The sequence below is a fragment of the Oryctolagus cuniculus genome, chromosome 4 (genome assembly GCF_964237555.1).
Source record: "Oryctolagus cuniculus chromosome 4, mOryCun1.1, whole genome shotgun sequence".
Lineage (NCBI taxonomy): Eukaryota > Metazoa > Chordata > Mammalia > Lagomorpha > Leporidae > Oryctolagus > Oryctolagus cuniculus.
In genome coordinates, this window is record NC_091435.1 from 146,892,706 (window position 1) to 146,910,430 (window position 17,725).

General features: G+C 47.4%; 1 long non-coding RNA gene across 1 annotated transcript; it reads left to right on the forward strand.

The window, feature by feature from the left end:
• The first annotated feature begins 1,672 nt into the window (after positions 1-1,672).
• LOC108177944 (uncharacterized) lies at positions 1,673-17,490 on the forward strand. Its single transcript, XR_001794612.2, has 3 exons — positions 1,673-1,787; positions 7,444-7,590; positions 16,953-17,490. It is a non-coding gene; the product is annotated as an uncharacterized lncRNA (long non-coding RNA).
• Positions 17,491-17,725: the final 235 nt, after the last annotated feature.

Consider the following 17,725-nt stretch of genomic DNA (forward strand, 5'->3'; position numbering starts at 1 on the left):
CTGCTGCTTTCCCAGGCCATGGTAGGGAGCTGGATCAGAAGTGGAGCAGCCAGGACTCGAATCAGCGCCCATATGGGATGCCAACACTGCAGGCGGCAGCTTTACCCGCTATGCCACTGTGCTGGTCCCTCTTTTCTTTCTTTTTAAGGATGCTGTGATTCTCTTTTTTTTTTTTTTTTTTAAAGATTGATGTATTTATTTGAGTGGCAGAGTTAGAGAGAGAGAGAGAGAGAGAGAGAGAGAGGTCTTCCATCCACTGGTTCACTCCCCCAAGTGGCTGCAATGGCCAGACTGGGCTGATCCAAAGCCAGGAGTCAGGAGCTTCTTCTGAGTCTCCCATGTGGGTGCAGGGGCCCAAGGACTTGAGCCATCCTCCACTGCTTTCCCAAGTCATAAGCTGGGAGCTGGATCAGAAGTGGAGCTGCCAGGATTTGAGCCGGCTCCCATATGGGATGCTGGGGCTGCAGGCAGAGGCTTAACCTACTATGCCACAGTGCTGGTCCCAAGTTCTTTGTTTTCTAAAATACACAGTTAAGGCTGCCAACAGTCCTTCAAGCCCAGCTTCAGTTGTGCACTAAAAGTTTGTATGTGTAGCATTTTCACTATAATTCTGTTAGCAATATTCTCTAATTTCAGTTGTGATTTCTCTCTCTCTCTTTTTTTTTTTTTTTTTTTTTTTTTTTTTTTTTTTTTTGACAGGCAGAGTGGACAGTGAGAGAGAGAGACAGAAAGGTCTTCCTTTGCCGTTGGTTCACCCTCCAATGGCCGCCGCGGCCAGCGCGCTGCGGCCGGCGCACCGCGCTGATCCGATGGCAGGAGCCAGGAGCCAGGTGCTTTTCCTGGTCTCCCATGGGGTGCAGGGCCCAAGCACCTGGGCCATCCTCCACTGCACTCCCTGGCCACAGCAGAGAGCTGGCCTGGAAGAGGGGCAACCGGGACAGAATCCGGCGCCCCGACCGGGACTAGAACCCGGTATGCCGGCGCCGCTAGGCGGAGGATTAGCCTAGTGAGCCACGGCGCCGGCCCAATGATTTCTCTTTTTCATCCATGTGCATTTACAATTTTTTGCCCAGTTTTCTTAAAAAAATTATTTACTTACCTGAGAAGCTGAGCATGAGAGACAGAGAGAGAAACAGAGAGAGAGAGAGAGAGAGAGGGAGAATGAATCTTCCATGCTCTGGTTCACTCTCCAAATGGCCACAACAGCCAGGGCTGGGTTAGGCTGAAGCCAAGAGCCTGATTCTCCATCCCAGTCTCCTACACGGGTGGCAGGAGCCCAAGTACTTGGGCTCTTCTCTGTTGTCTTCCCAGGGGCATTAGCAAGAACCTGGATCAGAAGAGCAGGCAGGACTCATGCTGGCACTCTGATATGAAATGCCAGTGTTGCAAGCGGTGACCTAACCTACTGTGCCTAGTTTTCAAACTTCAGAGTATTTTAAAAAATATCTTTCAAGATTCATTTCCGTTTACTTCCACGATCATCAGGGAATATATTATTTCGATCACTGAATGAGTTGAGTCTTCTTTTATGGGCCAACATATGCTCAGTATTAGTTTCATGTGCACTTGGAGAGAGGCAGTTTCTGAAATCTGGGGCTGGGATCTTCTTCCCATGTCCATTAATCTGAAATCTGTTAATCTTGTTTTTGAAATCTTTCACATCTGTCCTTATTTATCTACTGTTTCTAAATGTTCCCGAGAGGGATGTGTCGAAACACCCACTGTGGTCATAGATTTATCTCCTTTTCCTTTCATTTCTGCCAGCTTTGCTTTTTGGAAGCTGTCTGGTAAGTTGCATATAAATTTAGAATGTGTATCTTCTGGTAGAGTGATGCTTTCATTGTCATTTAATCTCTGCTTTTTTTTTTTTATCTGATCATGCTTTTTGTCTCAAAGTCTAACATCTTTATTCCTAATTTAAAACTAAAAGTCTTTATCACAAATGAGTACTGAGTTTTGGCAAATGCTCTTTCTGCATCTATGAAGATGATCATATATTTATTTTTCCTTATTCTATTAAGGTGGTGCATTGGTTTCCTAGTGCTGCCGTAACAAACCAACATAGACTTAAGACAGCACATTTCTGTAGTTCTAAAGCGCAAAATGGGCTCCAGCCAATTTGTCAGCAGGGCTGTGCTTCCCTGAGGCTCTGGGGAGACTCTGCAGGGTGTGTGTCCTTTCCAGCTCCGGAGACGTGCTGCCTTCCTTGGCTCGTGCTTCAGAGCCACCAGTGGTCTTCCTCAGGTCACAGCACTCAGACACACTCTTCTGCCTCCTCCCACATTTGCAATCCCTGTAATAACATGCGTTCAATTTGCGACTCGGATTTCATTCTGCTGTGTGGGATGGCCACAGGGCCCTGGCTTAGGACCCAAACATTTGTGGAGGGTGATCTTGCCACCTACCACGTGTGTGGTCAACTCTGTTATGACATCTTATGCTTTTTATTTAGGGGTGCGTTTGACTCGCTAATATTTGCTAATGAGTTTTACAAACGTCTTTGGCTGCAGTGTCTTTGCCAGGTTTTGCTCTCAGGATTGTACCTAATAGAAAATGTTGGAAAGGATTTGTTTCTATTTTCTGAAAGGATGTAGTGAGGGTTGGTATTATTTCTTGTTTGGTTGTGTCTTTGCTTTTAAGCAGCTTTATTGAGATATAAATCACAGACCATAAAACGCACTCTGTGTAATTTACACTGCAATAATTTTTACAGAGCTTTCGTGTTGCACAAACACAACCAGGATCCGGCTTCAGAACATTCCCCTTACCCAGCAGGCCTCCTCACACCCCGCCCCAGCCCCAGGCAACCATGGCCCGAGAGATTCGCCTTTCTAGATTTTGAATATATGGGATTACAAACTGTGTGATCTTGTGGCTTCTTCCATCAGTGTGCTCTGGGGCCACCTTTGCTGTAGTGCTTCTGTGGACACTCACATAACGTCTTTATAGCAGCATAAATACATGGATATATGTTTTTATTTATATAGTTACCTAGGAGTGCAATTGTGGCATTGAATATATAAATGACTCGTCCCTTTCAAAGAAGAAGATAAACAACCCAGTTAAAAATTATACAGACGTTTTGCATACACAAATGAACTTCAAAAAGTTTATGAAAAAGAGAATTGAAAAATGAGTTTATTTTGATGCAAAAACATTTGAAATCCATGCGTACTAAGGGCCTTCCAAAAGTTCATGGGAAATATATATTAGGAAATAAAAAACTATTCATGGATTTCAAAGTCTTTTGCACCACAATAAACATTTTTTTAAATGATTTATTTATTTATTTGAACATTGGAGTTACACAGAGAGAGAAGGAGAGGCAGAGGCGGGGAGAGAGAGAGAGAGAGAGAGAGAGAGAGAGAGAGGTCTTCCACCTGCTGGTTCACTGCCTGATTGGCTACAACTGCTGGAGTTAGTTGTGCTGATCCGATCCCAGGAGCCAGGAGCCTCCTCCAGGTCTCCCACATGGGTGCAGGGCCCAAGGACTTGGGCCATCCTCCACTGCCCTCCCAGGCTACAGCAGAGAGCTGGATTAAAAATAGAGCAGTCAGGACTCGAACCAGCGCCCATATGGGATGCCGGCACTGCAGGCAGCGGCTTTACCCACTACGCCACAATGCCGGCCCCAATAAACATGTTTTAATTCCATCTTCCATGAATTCTTCAAAGTACCTTTGCACAGTTCAACCAAAGAAAATGTAGCCCGTGAATGGTTAACGGGCACAGGAAGCGGAGCACAGCGTCTTTCCTCGTAGGAAAACACAAGCTAACACTGCGATGAACTACACTACACCCTCTAGAATGGCTCCAATCTAAGGGGCTGGTGACTCCCAAGCATTGGTGAAGATGGGGTTAAACCGGAACCCTCAAATTTTGCATGTGGGAACTTAAAATGGTTTAGCCACTTTGGAAAACAGCTTGGTATTTTTTAAAGTTAAACATAAACCAGCCATTCAACACATCATTCCAGGAAAAGTGCAAAAAAATCAAATCTGTGTGAACCAAATCTACCCACAGGCCTTCTAAGTAGCTCTGCCCGGTGCTCATTCGCTGCTTGGAAATCTTATATATAGTGTTGCCATAGATACCTCTTACAATACGTGGAATCGTGCTAGGGGCGTGTGGATGTGCGCACACACAGTTGTGAAGTGCAACTCCCATCACCAGGATCACAGTGGCTTCCGGAGACAGGAGCGAGGGTGCGGGATTTGAAAAGGCCACAATGAAGTTTGCTGTCTTCATTTCTTCTATGTCAGCTTCGAAGCACAGATGATGCAATATTGACATTTGCTAAGGCCAAGGGGGGCAAAAAATCTTCCATGACACTCAAAAAAAAAAAAAAAAAAAAGAATCTTTGCCTAAGCCAGAGTCACAAAGATCTTCTCCTGTGGGCTTTTTTCTTCTAGATGTTTCATAGTTTTAGCTCCTAACAGAAGCCACTCTCTGGCAAAATGAACCCAGTTCCCCAGCGAGAACTGAACAAACAGCTGGCAGGTGGCCAGCTTCTGTCCTCTCTGTCCCCGGGAGCCCTGCAGATGGGAAGGTGACCCCTCCTCCTGCTTTTCCCCAGCCCCTGTCTCCCGGCCTTGCCTGTAGCAATGGATCATGGCCCCTGCTGTTTGTTTCTTCCCCACAACACTTTTTGGGCAGAGGTTGTAAACCTTTTGTTTAGCCTGCACAATGTTCAAAAACCAGGCCAAAAATTAATCAGTGCCAACAATGAAATATCAGGAAAAACACATGTCAAGTCTGACCGACTGGTTTTTCGGAGAGCCCCGAGCACACCCCCACAGGGAGGTGAGCTGCAGCTCCCCGCTGGGGATGGGCTGGCTATCCAGGTCAGCACCCCCCACCCCGCCCCTGCGATTGTCCTCCAATCCTGAAGCCAAGGTCAGCTGCCCCGGGCCCTCTGTGGTGGCTGATGACACCTGCAGGGCTCCATCTGCTGCTTTCCCACTCTCTTCCCCATCCAGCCTCTCCCTGGCTTGGCACAGCCCTGACGAGTTGGGATCAAAGTCCCTGTTCTGCTTAGGAAGAGGCTGCCGTGGGCACACAGCTGCCAAGTGAGGAACCGCCTGGGAGGCCCCACCTCTCTGCTCTCCCGCTCCTGTCACTGGGCCCCTTCCTTCACCCGAGCACGGGGAAGGGGCATTCTGTCCACACTGGCCCTGCGGACATGTGAGGGTCCAGGTGTGCTCCTGGTCCCGCCCCGCACCCTTGCCAGAGGCTCTGTAGCGAGAAGCCGGCCTCTGTCACCTGTGCTGGCATCTGCAGGGAATAGCGGGGGCTCATTTTCCCCAGATGAGGGTTTGCTTGATAAATGTTTAATGAGCAAATTAATAATTGGATGAACTGTCATCTGGTAGTCCACGTACGTCTAAGCACTAATCAAAACAGATTTTAACTGCAGAAATATTTTAGCTGAGGCATAAAGGAAGAGGAAGAGGGCTGGCCTGGGATGCGCCAGAACCCACACCAGTCCCTCACTACCCGGATCCTCTCATCAGCAGTGGAAATAACACCTGCCCCTGGGGGGTAAACCGGAGAGAACTGAACCAGGTCTACACGGGACCAAATTCATTACATTTCCTCTTCAGTCTGTAGTTATGATGCTAAAAATAAAATGCAAGTCCTAGGAAGGACACTAAATGAAACATCGAGTACACTCTTGCTGAAGGATGTTAATGAAAATCCTGAACCCTCTTGCACAGCCTTCACTTTCGCCACGAGGATGTATGTTTGGAACAGCGGCACACGACTCCTGCTGGAGGTGTGTGTGCAGGCGATGTCTTGAAATCCTTCAGGACCCACGTGATGAGAAGCTTTGCAAAATAGTGTTCTCTTCGCAATGATCATCTGGAAATCACAACAGTGCAGATTGTATACAAAGCCTCTACTTGAGGTTCCCTGTCTTTCATTGGCCAATTTATTGTTGGAATTCTTAGTAACACCATGGATAGATTTTTGAGCCCAAATATTTTTAGATCCAGTTTTTAAAAGCAGTGAGAAATACTCATTTGGCAAGCTGTTTGTTGTCAGAACAGGAATGCTGGAGTTGAGTTGAAATTATTGCCGATTTGCTTACTAATTATCTGAAATATTAACAAGCCGTGTGGGCTCTTGCCACGAATTCAGAGAATTCTAAACACTGGCACACAGACCAGGCAGCATGATAGGTTTTAAGCTTTTTATTCAGAGAGAAATGCATAGGAGAGGGAGGGTGTTCGTCTGACCTAAGGGAGAAGGGAAAGTCTGGACACTCCGTTGGCATCCACACCACAAGCAGACAGCAGGCCGAAAGCCATGTGCAGGTGCAGGGCAACGGGGTCCATAATGGGGAAAGAGGGCTTTAATCCACGTGTTTCAGGCCTTTAATCCACTTCCAAAGGGGAGTAGTTAACTAGCCTGACTGGCATGTGGACACACAGGTGTTGCCGGGTAAGGGCATACACAGGGGGCGTGGTCTCCAGCTCACAAACCTGATCAATTCTATCCCATCTTCCTGCCTACATCAGAATGAGTGGGGTCAGAGGGTTCCAGCTTCAGACCGAATCCTCGGATGCACTGCTAGGAAATACTTCTGGTCTTCTTTGTGGTATTTGGTTGTAGGTCAAGGACCCAAAATATCAGAGTACTTTAGAAATCAGTGGGAAAATGGAATTAAAAGGTCCGTTGGGGCTTTTTTTCTGGCTCAGCAGTTGAGACACTGCCTGGGGCACCCACAGCTCATGTTCGAGTTCCTGGTTTTGGAGTTCTGGCTCTGCTGCCCTTTCTAGCTTCCTGTACACCCTGGGAGCAGCAGAAAATGGCTCAAGTAGTAGGGGACCTGCCACCCACGTAGGAGTCCCAGATGCAGTCCCAGGCTCCTGGCTTTGGCCTGCTCCAGCCCTGAATTTTTGTAGGCATTTGGGCAGTGAACCAGCTGAAAGATCTCTCTCCGTCTCTCCATCTGTCTGCCTCTTTCTGTCTCTCTGCCTTTTAAATGAAAATAAGCACGAATTTTAACAACAAATAAATGATATGTTAATTTAGGCACAATCAACTTTTGAAATCCATGCATAAATGTTTCCTAAATGCATTCCCATGAACGTTTTGAAGATCCTTTATATCAGCCCCAGGATTCCTGAGACATTCAGAAGCCTTTAGGTTGTTCTGTGAAGACAGATTTGGGGCTGCCGCCTAGAGAGTGGCACCCCCTGAGCTGAGCTCCACACGGGCTCCCTGCTTTCCCCCATTTCTCCCCTGAACCCAGTCCCCAGTCCCCAGCCCCTGGGGCTGTGCACAGTTGTCTTACAGCAGCTCCTCAGACAGTGCTATGGGCCCTGTCCCCGGTGGACAGCTCCGTTGTAGGGGGTGTCCGGGCGGCCAAGCCTCTTGTTGGTCACATGCCACCACCTCCACATGCTGTGCGTCACTCATTGGGCTTATGATCCACAGAGACTGTGGGCTGCCAGGTCAGACCTCGCTTCCCTCCAAGGAGCCCCGAGGAGTCTGGCCTTGACCTGACTGCCCCCGCTGAGAACTCCGGGACCTCAGGGCCGCCTACAACCCAGGCGTCGTGGGAGATGTGCTGGATGCCCAAAGGTATATCATAAATTTAAAAAAGAAAAATGTTCCTTGCATGGTTAAGTCAATGTATGACCTTAGATTGATGTAGGCAGGCAGATAGGATAAAATGGGTTAGGCTTGTGAGCTGGAAGACCACGCCTTTCCCACACTCCCTGTATGATCTCATGCACCTACCTGACCCCATCTGTATGCGCACCTGCCAATCAGACTATATAACCACACCCCTTTGGAAGTAGATAAAAGGCCCAGCCCTTTTTTCCCTTTTTCTCTTATTTTCCCTCGATGCACTGGATCCCCTGGTTGCCCCACGCCTTTGGGGCACGTGGCCTTCGGGCTTCCTCCACTCTCTGTCTTCACTTTGCTACCTGAGCCAGTGATAAGCTGCTAGTAGCTGCTCATAACCAAAAGCTCGCTGCACGTGGCTCCTGGCCTGCTCTATGCTTGGTACGGCCCCCGCCCAATTTCCAGACTTCCCTTTCTCCTTACATAGAGCCCTCACTCTCCTATGCATCTCTCATCGCGCCGTCTGGTCTATTTGAGCCAATATTCAGAATTGTTCTCTGAATGCATGGCAAGAACCCACACAGCTTGTTAATTTCAGAAATATTAATAAGCAGATTGGTTTCAAGATCATTTAGAAACTAAGTTCCCAGCACCCTAGCTGACACCAAGCCCAAGGACTGGCTCCGCAAACAAGTGAGTGTTTGCAGGGAGGAGAGGGACTGGGGTGAAGTGAAACAAACGAGAGGCGCCGGTTCTTAGCCTGGAGTCTACCCACATCCCTCAAGGGGTCCCAGGACACAAGTCAGGGCCCCATGGACTCGGACGGGGAAAATCAACGTCCTTCTTTTCAATAACTTCTAGCTGAAATTGAGCTTTCCTTCCATTAGGAATATAAGGCATGAGCTAAGTCTGTTAGCCACACCTGTGACTTTGTTCCAGTGGAGATCACAGGTATTTTCTTAACTCAGTCTAATTGGTGCAGACACTTCCAAATATTATTTTCATGCCTCACTGCTTCAAAGGCGCAGTAGGTGATAGACCTGACATTCAGTCTTATTATTTAATGAGTTAATAAAAAACACATACACCGCTCCAGCACACATGTTTTTCTCTTAGGTTTTGATAACTGCATGTCAGCATGATTAATTTTCCCTTTAACGCTGTCCATTCTGTTCTACACCATCAGTCATTACTCCGAGGGGTCCTCAAGCTCCACCACCCTGCCAGAGGAGCCCCTGGCTCACAAAAGGTTAAGGACCCCTGAGCCCCTCTGGCCACTGGGAAGCAGTAGAGGTAACATGGCGCAATCCAGGCCAGAGGGAGGAAGGCCCCTCCTGTTCTAGCCAGGGCTGCCCTGGCCTTGGGCAATATGCTGTGCACCACTCTCGCCTCTGCTTTGCTGTCCCCTTACAAAAAAGGAAGGAAGGAAGGAAGGAAGGAAGGAAGGAAGGAAGGAAGGAAGGAAGGAAGGAAGGAGAAAGAGAAAGGGGAAAGGGAAGGGAAGGGAAGGGAAGGGAAGGGAAGGGAAGGGAAGGGAAGGGAAGGGAAGGGAAGGGAAGGGAAGGGAAGGGAAGGGAAAAGGAAGAAGGAAGGAAGAAAAAGAAAAATTTACTAACACGTCACACATTTCAGATCTCCAGAGAACAGGTTGAGGACTGTAGATATGAGGGATGACTTAACCTGGGAAGACTGAGCTGGCTTGAGATTGTTAAATATTGTGTGAGTGTTCAACCCTCTGGAGCAAAACAAACAAATCCAGTGATGCCTGCTTAGTCACTCTGTCAGCTGTAACTCACTCAGGAGACATCGGGTTGAACACATCAGCCATCTAGAACCTTCCCCATCCCTTGCTCATGGTGCAGCAGTTACCAGCAAGAATAGGCAGCTTCTGGGGTCCCATACCAGGCTCAGGGGCCCATCAGCCAGGAGAGAGGGTCCCTGGGCCAGCCACGGCTCCTTCAGGCTATGTGGGGACATGGGTATTTGGAGCACATGCTCCTGTCGAGAGTAAGGGCCAAGCTCCATCAGAGCCAAAGAGACTAACTGATAGATGACACCCCTTGCCTTGCTGGTTAGGCTGAGCATCTGAAATGCATGTCCAAGTCTTCAGAATGATTCAGGGCCTTAGGGTTGGTTTATTTTCTGCTAAATATCAAGGGCAAGGAGAATTCAAGAGCTAGCCCACCAAGAGTCCCCATTGCTTCCCAAAGCTGGTGCCACAGGAGTCAGGACAGAAAAGCACAGGCGGACTAGTGCCTAAGGTCATCTTAGTGGATCTGTTTGGCATCACCATACAAATGCAGCAGTCTTGGTAATAATAATAGACAGAATTAAAAAGGAGGGAATGTCCCACATGGGAAGAAGTCCACACAGCAGACTCATAGAATGACAATCACTTTAAGTAACACTCTGACCTTAGAATCAGTCCTTAAAGCATTCAAATGTGGCTGAAAAGCCCATGAGAGCATTTCAGACATGGAAAGCCAAGACACTGTAGCAAAAATTATCCTACATGAAGGATCTCTGTGAGTGAAACCCCAGTGAAAAGAAGGGGCCATCAAAGAAGGATGTACTTTTCTCTGAAGGGAGGAGAGAACTTCTACTTGCTTATGGCCCTGTCTAAATACCGACGGAGTTTGTGGATGAAAAAGACTTCCATAGCCTTAGCAGCTCATGTCAAAAGCCTCGGGTGATCACTGATGTCATACCTAAGAGTGTTAATTGTTAAATTAACAACAGGAGTCACTGTGCACTTATTCCCTGTGCAGGACCTCTGTCCTTAATGAGTTGTATTATGAGAATTAATGGTAAAACTTGTCATCAAATAGTACTTTATACTTTGTGTGTGTAGGTGCAAACTGTTGAAATCTTTACTTAGTATAGAGTTGGTCTTCTGTATATAAAGTTAATTAAAATGAATCTTGATGAAGCATGGGAAGGGAGAGAGAGTAGGAAATGGGACAGGAGTGGGGGTGGGAGGGTCGGTATGAGGAGAACCACTATATTCCTAAAGTTGTGCCTATAAAATGTGCATTCATGAAATAAAATCTTTAAACAAACAAAAAAGAAACAAGGCAGGCTTAGGTAATGTGCCTGGCTTTTCTTTCTCTACTTTGCTCAGTCATACTTGTGGAGATGTTGAGGGAGTTGCCAAGCAGTCATAGGGCACAAGCCCAACTTGCCCACACCAGTGTGCGTCCTCCTCTAACCCCTGAGGTTAGAGCCAGCGTCCCTGCAGTCCTTCCATGCAAGGCACCTAGCCAAGAAAGTGCCAGTCCTCAGTAGCCCTGGAAACTGCTCCTCTAGCAAGCAGCAGGGCCCAGACCACGTGCCCACTGCAGTGTGCCAGACACTGGTCAACCCCTCACGGTGCCAATGCAATCATTCCCAGATGGAGCTTGATCTCCATTGTCTCAAAGAGGGGAATCGCTACAGGAAAAGAATGTGAAACTCATCCAAATCAACATGGAGTCCCTTGTGTCAACCCTACCAAAAAATAGTAAGTAAAGCAAGCCGGGAGGTTACCAAGGGAAGGTTCTTCCACATATTTGTCTGCTAGTAACCATCCCAAAAGACTCTTCCAGAACTGGGAGCTTCCCAGATGCCTCCACAACCTCATCCAAAAAGTACTTCTGCGGGGACACCTGCCCGGAACCCGTTCAACCTGGGCCTGACACCGTCCTGGTTATGAATTGCTGTGGCCCAAGATCAGCTTTTCAAAATACCTGACACATCTTAAATATCCTTCTCTTTCTCAACTTAAAAAATTCCCTCTTGGGGCAAGTGTTTGGCACGGCAATTACAACTCCACTAGGGGGGCCAGCGCCCCATGTTAGAGTTCCTGGCTCAAGTCCCAGCTCCGTGCCCAATCCAGCTTCCTGCTAACGTGTGCCCTGATAGGAAGCAGCGATGGCTCCCTGGGTCTCTGGCACTTACAACTGTGTACAGACTCCTCACTTTGGCCTGGTCCACCCACTGTTATTGCAGGGATTTGCAGAGATAGATCTCTCTGTCTTTCTCTCTGCTTTTAAGTAAATCCATTTAAAACAAAAAACTTTCCTTTTTGAGTCTGCTCAGAGTTTGCTACGGCACGTGTATTCCTATTGCAATACTCTGCTGTGCTCAAGTAAATATCATCCCTTTTTGAGAATCTCTCTCATTGTCTTTTTTGAGATTGATAATTACTCCTGAATGTGAGTGAAGAGTAGGAAATGTAGGTCATTTTCAGTGACACATGCTATGGATGCTGTGTGTCATCTGAGTATGAATTTGATTTTCTTCCAGGAGTTGCCACCCATCAGAGGCCTTCGTTTGGGAATAGATTTATTAAGATGTAATTCACATACCTTGTAATTCACCCACTTAAATTATACAATTCCATGATTTTTAGTTGTATTCAGAATTAAGTCATGACCACATGAATTTTAGAATATTTTTGTAACCCCCCCCCCCAAATCCCCATAGCCCTTAGTCCTCACCTGCTAATCTCCTATCAGTGCCTGCCACCCTTGCCCCACCCCCAGTGCTAGCCCTAGCAACTACTGATCCACTTTCTCTATATAGAGATTTGCCTGTTCTGGGCATTTCATAAGGACAGAATCATTCAGTGTATGGATAGATGCCACTCACCAGTGATGGACATTTAGCTGGCTTCCCCTTGGGGCTGTTCTACGAATGATGTTGCTATGAACATCCATGGACAACTTTTTGAGTGGATACATGTTTACGTTTCACTTGAGCACATACCTAGGATTGGTATCGCTGGCTAACATGGGGACTTTAAGTTTAAATCTTCAAGGAATTGCCCAACTTATTTTCCAAAGTGACTATGCTAATTCCCATAGCCAATGAATGAGAGTTCTGATTTCTCAGTCCTCAGTATGGTGGGTAGCAGGGCCACGTGGTTTTGATGTGCACTTTCCTGATAACTAATGACATTCAGCATCTTTTCAGGTACTTTTTGCATATCTACAGAGAAATGTCTATTCAGGTCTTTGGCTCATTTTTGAATTGGGTTGCCTTTTTTTTTTTTTTTTTGAAAAGTTTGCATCTTGAGTAACTATAAATGCAGTTTAAATCTCAACCACAATAGGGAGAGGTTGGGTCCCTCCAATTATACGCGTCTCTCCAGGAAACAAGAAACCATTCTAGGAGAGCATCAGTCCCTAAACTTGTGGTTCTTGATACTGTCTTTGAGACTCTAGTGAAAATTATGAACTCTCTCCCCAGAAAAATGCACACAAAAACTTGTATGTATTTTGCTTTTAATATTAGTAAGTGCTTGGGCCTTCCACCATCCAACCATTGCCTTGATTAGGTTCTTTCCTTTCATAAAAGGAAGCGAAACCTACTTCTGCTTTGATGATTGTCAAACCAGTGAGCCTGACCAGTAAGGGCAACATACAATTTCCAAATTTCAGGTTCCCACAGAGAAAAATGGTGTGACCAGCGTTGTCCAAGTTATCAGTTGCGCTGTGATGTTGCACAGTTGCACAGTTACTCTGTGCTGGCTTTCACAGAGGGCTGCTTTGCAGGCCTGCAGGCCTCGGTCCTCTGGGCCATCCCCTTTGGCTGAGCCAGGCCGGTGCCTAATGTCATGTGTGGGTCCCTTCCCATGCATGACTCCGTTCAGTCTTCTACCACCCCCCACTGAGGCAGATTGTAAGGAAGCCGTGCTGATTCCTTTATAATCAATTATGAAAATGTCGTGGGCCTCTCCTGATGCTCACCTGCCTTACCAGAAGCTTACACACACACCTAGAAAAAGCTTTGTGTCTCAAATCTGCAGTCTGATCGTGCAGATACCATACAGCATTTTGTTTTTCCTTCTCTGCTTTTGCCACTAAATAGCTCACAGGTGACTTTGCTGCCTGCCTCGGGCATTGGGACTGGGCAAGCAGCTGCATCTGTGAAGCAAAGTGATGGCTTTCATTTTCCTTTGCCCAAATCAGCTATTTGTTCCTTCTTGTATTCTTTACTTTTTAATTTTTTTTTAAAAAAATTATTTATTTGAAAGACAGAGAGAGGAGAGAGGAGAGAGAGAGAGAGGTCTTCCATCTGCTGGTTCACTCCCCAATCGGCCGCAATGGCCAGAGCTACACCAATCCAAAGCCAGGAGCCAGGAGCTCCCATACAGGTGCAGGGGCCCAAGGACTTGAGCCATCTTCTACAGCTATCCCAGGCCATAGCAGAGAGCTGGATCTGAAGTGAAGCAGCCAGGCCTCAAATCGGTGCCTATGTGGGATGCCAGCATTGCAGGCGGCAGCTTTACCAGCTATGCCACAGTGCTGGCCCTTTCTTCTTGTTTTCTTTACTTTCTAATTTTTTGAGAGGAAGGGAGGGAGGACATGGTTGATGGGTGGGAGGGAGAAGAGGAGGGGAAGGGAGAGGGAGAGAGAGAGCTCTTTCATCTGCTGATTCACTACAATAGCCAGGGCTGGGTCAACGCCAAAGCTGGGGCCAGGAACCCAATCCAGGTCTCCCATATGGGAAGCATTAACCCAATTTCTTGAGCCACTACCACTGCCTCCCAGGGTCTGCATTAGCAGAACTCAGCTACTTGGATGTGTTACACAAGCACCCTCCACAGGGACTGCTCCTGCCTTGTGTTGTGTTTCACTGCGTTTTTGCATGCTATTTGAAAGTGTTTCTGGAACAAGGTGTTTTTTTTAAACCTTTGTCATTGTGCACTTGGGCACTGTTCATGAAAACTGTTTGCTGAACCAAAGTCCTCAATGACATACAGCTCATTTTCTATCTCTTTTTGTCTCGAGGAAGTTTTAGGTACTGTGCTCAGGAGTGTTTGTAAAGGGAGAATTAACACCCGTAGTTCCCAGGTGTTCTGTGTGTCTGAGCCGGGAGGTACCCTTTGAAGATACAGACATCACAGAACATGGTGGTGCAGTTTTTTGTTTGTTTGTTTGTTTTTGTTTTTGTTTTTGTTTTTTTCCTATTCAACAAGATATTTCCCTAGCATGCCAGGCATTGCTCCAACTGCTTTACAAATGCTAACTATGAATTCAGTAATTTATTTCCATTGCCCACAATTTACCAGTGTGAAAACCGAGGAATGGAGAGGTTAATGAATTTGTCCAAAGTCACAAGGCTAATTTAAAGCGGCAGAGCCAGGACCATGCTCCGTCTTTAGGCTCTGTTAGCACGGGGGCCTTGGGACCGCTTTCTAACCACTTACACCCTCCTGGTAAAATGGGAACAATGATACTCTGCCCCCTGGGCCTGTTGGGATCAAGTGAGGCTTCGCAGGAAGGTGGTGTCCAGTCCACAGTGAGACCTCAACTTTGTCCCCTTCACCTAAGATCTGCAGAGGAATCCAGAGCATAAAAAAAAAAAAAAAAAAAACAAAAAAAAAAAAAAAAAAAAAAAACCATAAGGAATCCAAGACAGGAGAAATCTGATAACCACTCAAGCAAACAGTGCTTGTAAACCTCAGACATAGACTGCAGGCCTCTTACCTTTTTGTCTCATTGGGATACCCTGATTACTGAGAGATTTTGTGTCAGGAAGTTTCTTAACAAATTTAGTTTTGATGTTTTAATATTCAGCATACCTTTCTATCTCCAAATGAAGATAATCAAATGACCTGACGAATTTCTACCATCAATGAACCACAACTTTAAAAACCAATGTATGGGGCCGACGCTGTGGCACAGTAGGTTAATCCTCTGCCTGCAGTGCTGGCTCCCATGTGGGCGCTGGTTCTGGTCCCGGTTATTCCTCTTCCAGTCCAGCTCTCTGCTAGAGCCTGGGAAAGCAGTAGAAGATGGCCCAATGCTTGGGCCCCTGCACCCGTGTAGGAGGCATGGAGGAAGCTTCTGGCTCCTGGCTTCAGATCAGCTCAACTCTGGCCATTGTGGCCATCTGGGGAGTGAACCAGCGGGTGGAAGACCTCTCTCTACCTCTGTCTATAACTCTATCTCTTAAATAAATAAAATCTTTTAAAAAAGGAAATACATAATGGCACGTGATTACGTCAGTTTTTCCAGTCTCCAGGGTCTCTCATTGTCCTTCTAATCAATACTAGCATAACAGTTTCAGAAGCAAGGGTTGCAACCTACAGACTTTAACCTGAACCTCATTACCCTAAGAGCCAGAAGCCCTCATATCAATCCATACAGGCACAGCACTTTCTTTTTTTTTTTTTTTTAAGAATTTATTTATTTATTGGAAGAGTTACAGAGAGAGAGAAACAGGGTGACCTTCCATGTGCTGGTTCACTCCCCCAGACAGCTGCAATGGCTAGCACTGGGCCAGATGGAAGTCAGGAGCCAGGAGCTTCATCCAGGTCTCCTACATCAGTGGCAGGGACCCAAACACTTGGGCCTTCTTCCACTTCTTTCCCAGGCCATTAGCAGGGAGCTGGATTGGAAGTGGAGTAGCTGGCCCTTGGACCAGCACCCATATGGGATGTCAGGACTGCAGGTGGCTTTACCCACTACACCACGGTGCTGGCCCCCAGGTACAGTTCTTTCAGAGTCTGCAAAGCCCTTTCAGAAATCTATGTTCAATAAAAAACCACTAGGTGTTATCCATGCTTTACAGGGAATTGTAACCAAGCCCAGAGTGGCCATGATTCTCATCCATCCAGTGCTTGCTTTGTATCTACTACGGGTACCCAGCCCGGAGAGACAGATCAAAGAGGACAGGACAGTCCGGTCAGTGCCTTGAGGGGCACACATGGGGTGCTGTGAGAGCAATGAGGGGAAATCCCTGAGTCTGAGGGCTGGGGGCAGGCGGGGAGGGGAAGCTTTGCCAGGCAAGATAGTGAAGCAAATGGGGATCCCAGGGGCACCTGGCAGGCAGACCCAAAGGACAGCCGAGTGCAACAGCACAGAGGAAACAACGCGGTGCAAATGAGGAAGTGCCGCAGGTTTTCCCAGCAGGTTCTCTGTCTCACAGACATGAAGAATTGTTCTGGAGAACAAAGACAAGCACCCCACTACAAGCTCCGCTTGCAGAATGGGCCACACCAACGATGTAGGGTGAGCGGGAAGGACGATTACTGAGAGAAGCAGAAAAAGTACCCAGCAGTCAGGAGGGCTCCTGCAAGGAGGCTGCAACTGTTGAGGGCTGAGGGGCTGGGGGATTTTAAGGACCATGCAGAGGGCATTCCTGAGATGAGCTGTATAAGTTGATGAAACATTTAATGTGAACCAATCAGGGAGCTGGAAGAGACTGATTGGCCCAGGAGAGATGTAAATGAGGCATTGAGAAGTCTCCAATCATGGAAGCAGGTTGCTTAAGTGAGGGATAGAGGTGTAAAAAAGGGGACTGAGAAGTGACCATTTTGATTGAGCTAAATTAAATCACCAATCACATAAGTCCTTTACAGAAACTTGTTGTCTGATGTCTCTTAGGTCCTCCAAGACTCATCTCCAGACGGCAGGGAGGTGCTGCCCTGGTCCCGTCTACCTGGCCTGGATTCAGTCTCCCTGTCAGAGGAATTTTATCCACTGCCTTGACTTCTGAGCACCGCCTAAGTGTGGGGCTTGTGCTAGTTGATCAGGCTCCCAGCATGCACCGCACAGGCAAAGCCCTTGCCTTTAAGGAGTCTGAAACAGACATAGAATCTCAGTCAGGGGGCCGGCGCAGCGGGTTAACACCCTGGCCTGAAGAGCTGGCATCCCATATGGGCGCCAGTTCTAGTCTCGGCTGCTCCTCTTCCGATCCAGCTCTCTGCTGTGGCCTGGGAAAGCAGTAGATGATGGCCCAAGTCCTTGGGCCCCTGCACCCGTGTGGGAGACCTGGAAGAAGCTCCTGGCTCCTGGCTTCAGATCGGTACAGCTCCGGCCGTTGCGGCCAACTGGAGAGTGAACCATAGGATGGAAGACCATGCTCTCTGCCTCTCCTCTCTCTGTGTAAGTCTTTCGAATAAACACATCTTTAAAAAAAAAATCTCAGTCAAGTTAAAATGTGGATAGTGGCACATACAATGGAGGACGTGACTCAGGGGACTAAGCTAGAGGAACCAGAAGCAGGTCTGGTTGCAGCAGGAAAGGGCTGGAGCATGCCAGGCACAGGTGAGGTGAGAGAAGAGGACTCCAAGTACACAGCAGGCGAGAGTCCCTGACGTAGTTTGCTCGCTGCAAACAAGAGCCAGCACAGGCGGGGCACAGGGAAGATGGTGCAA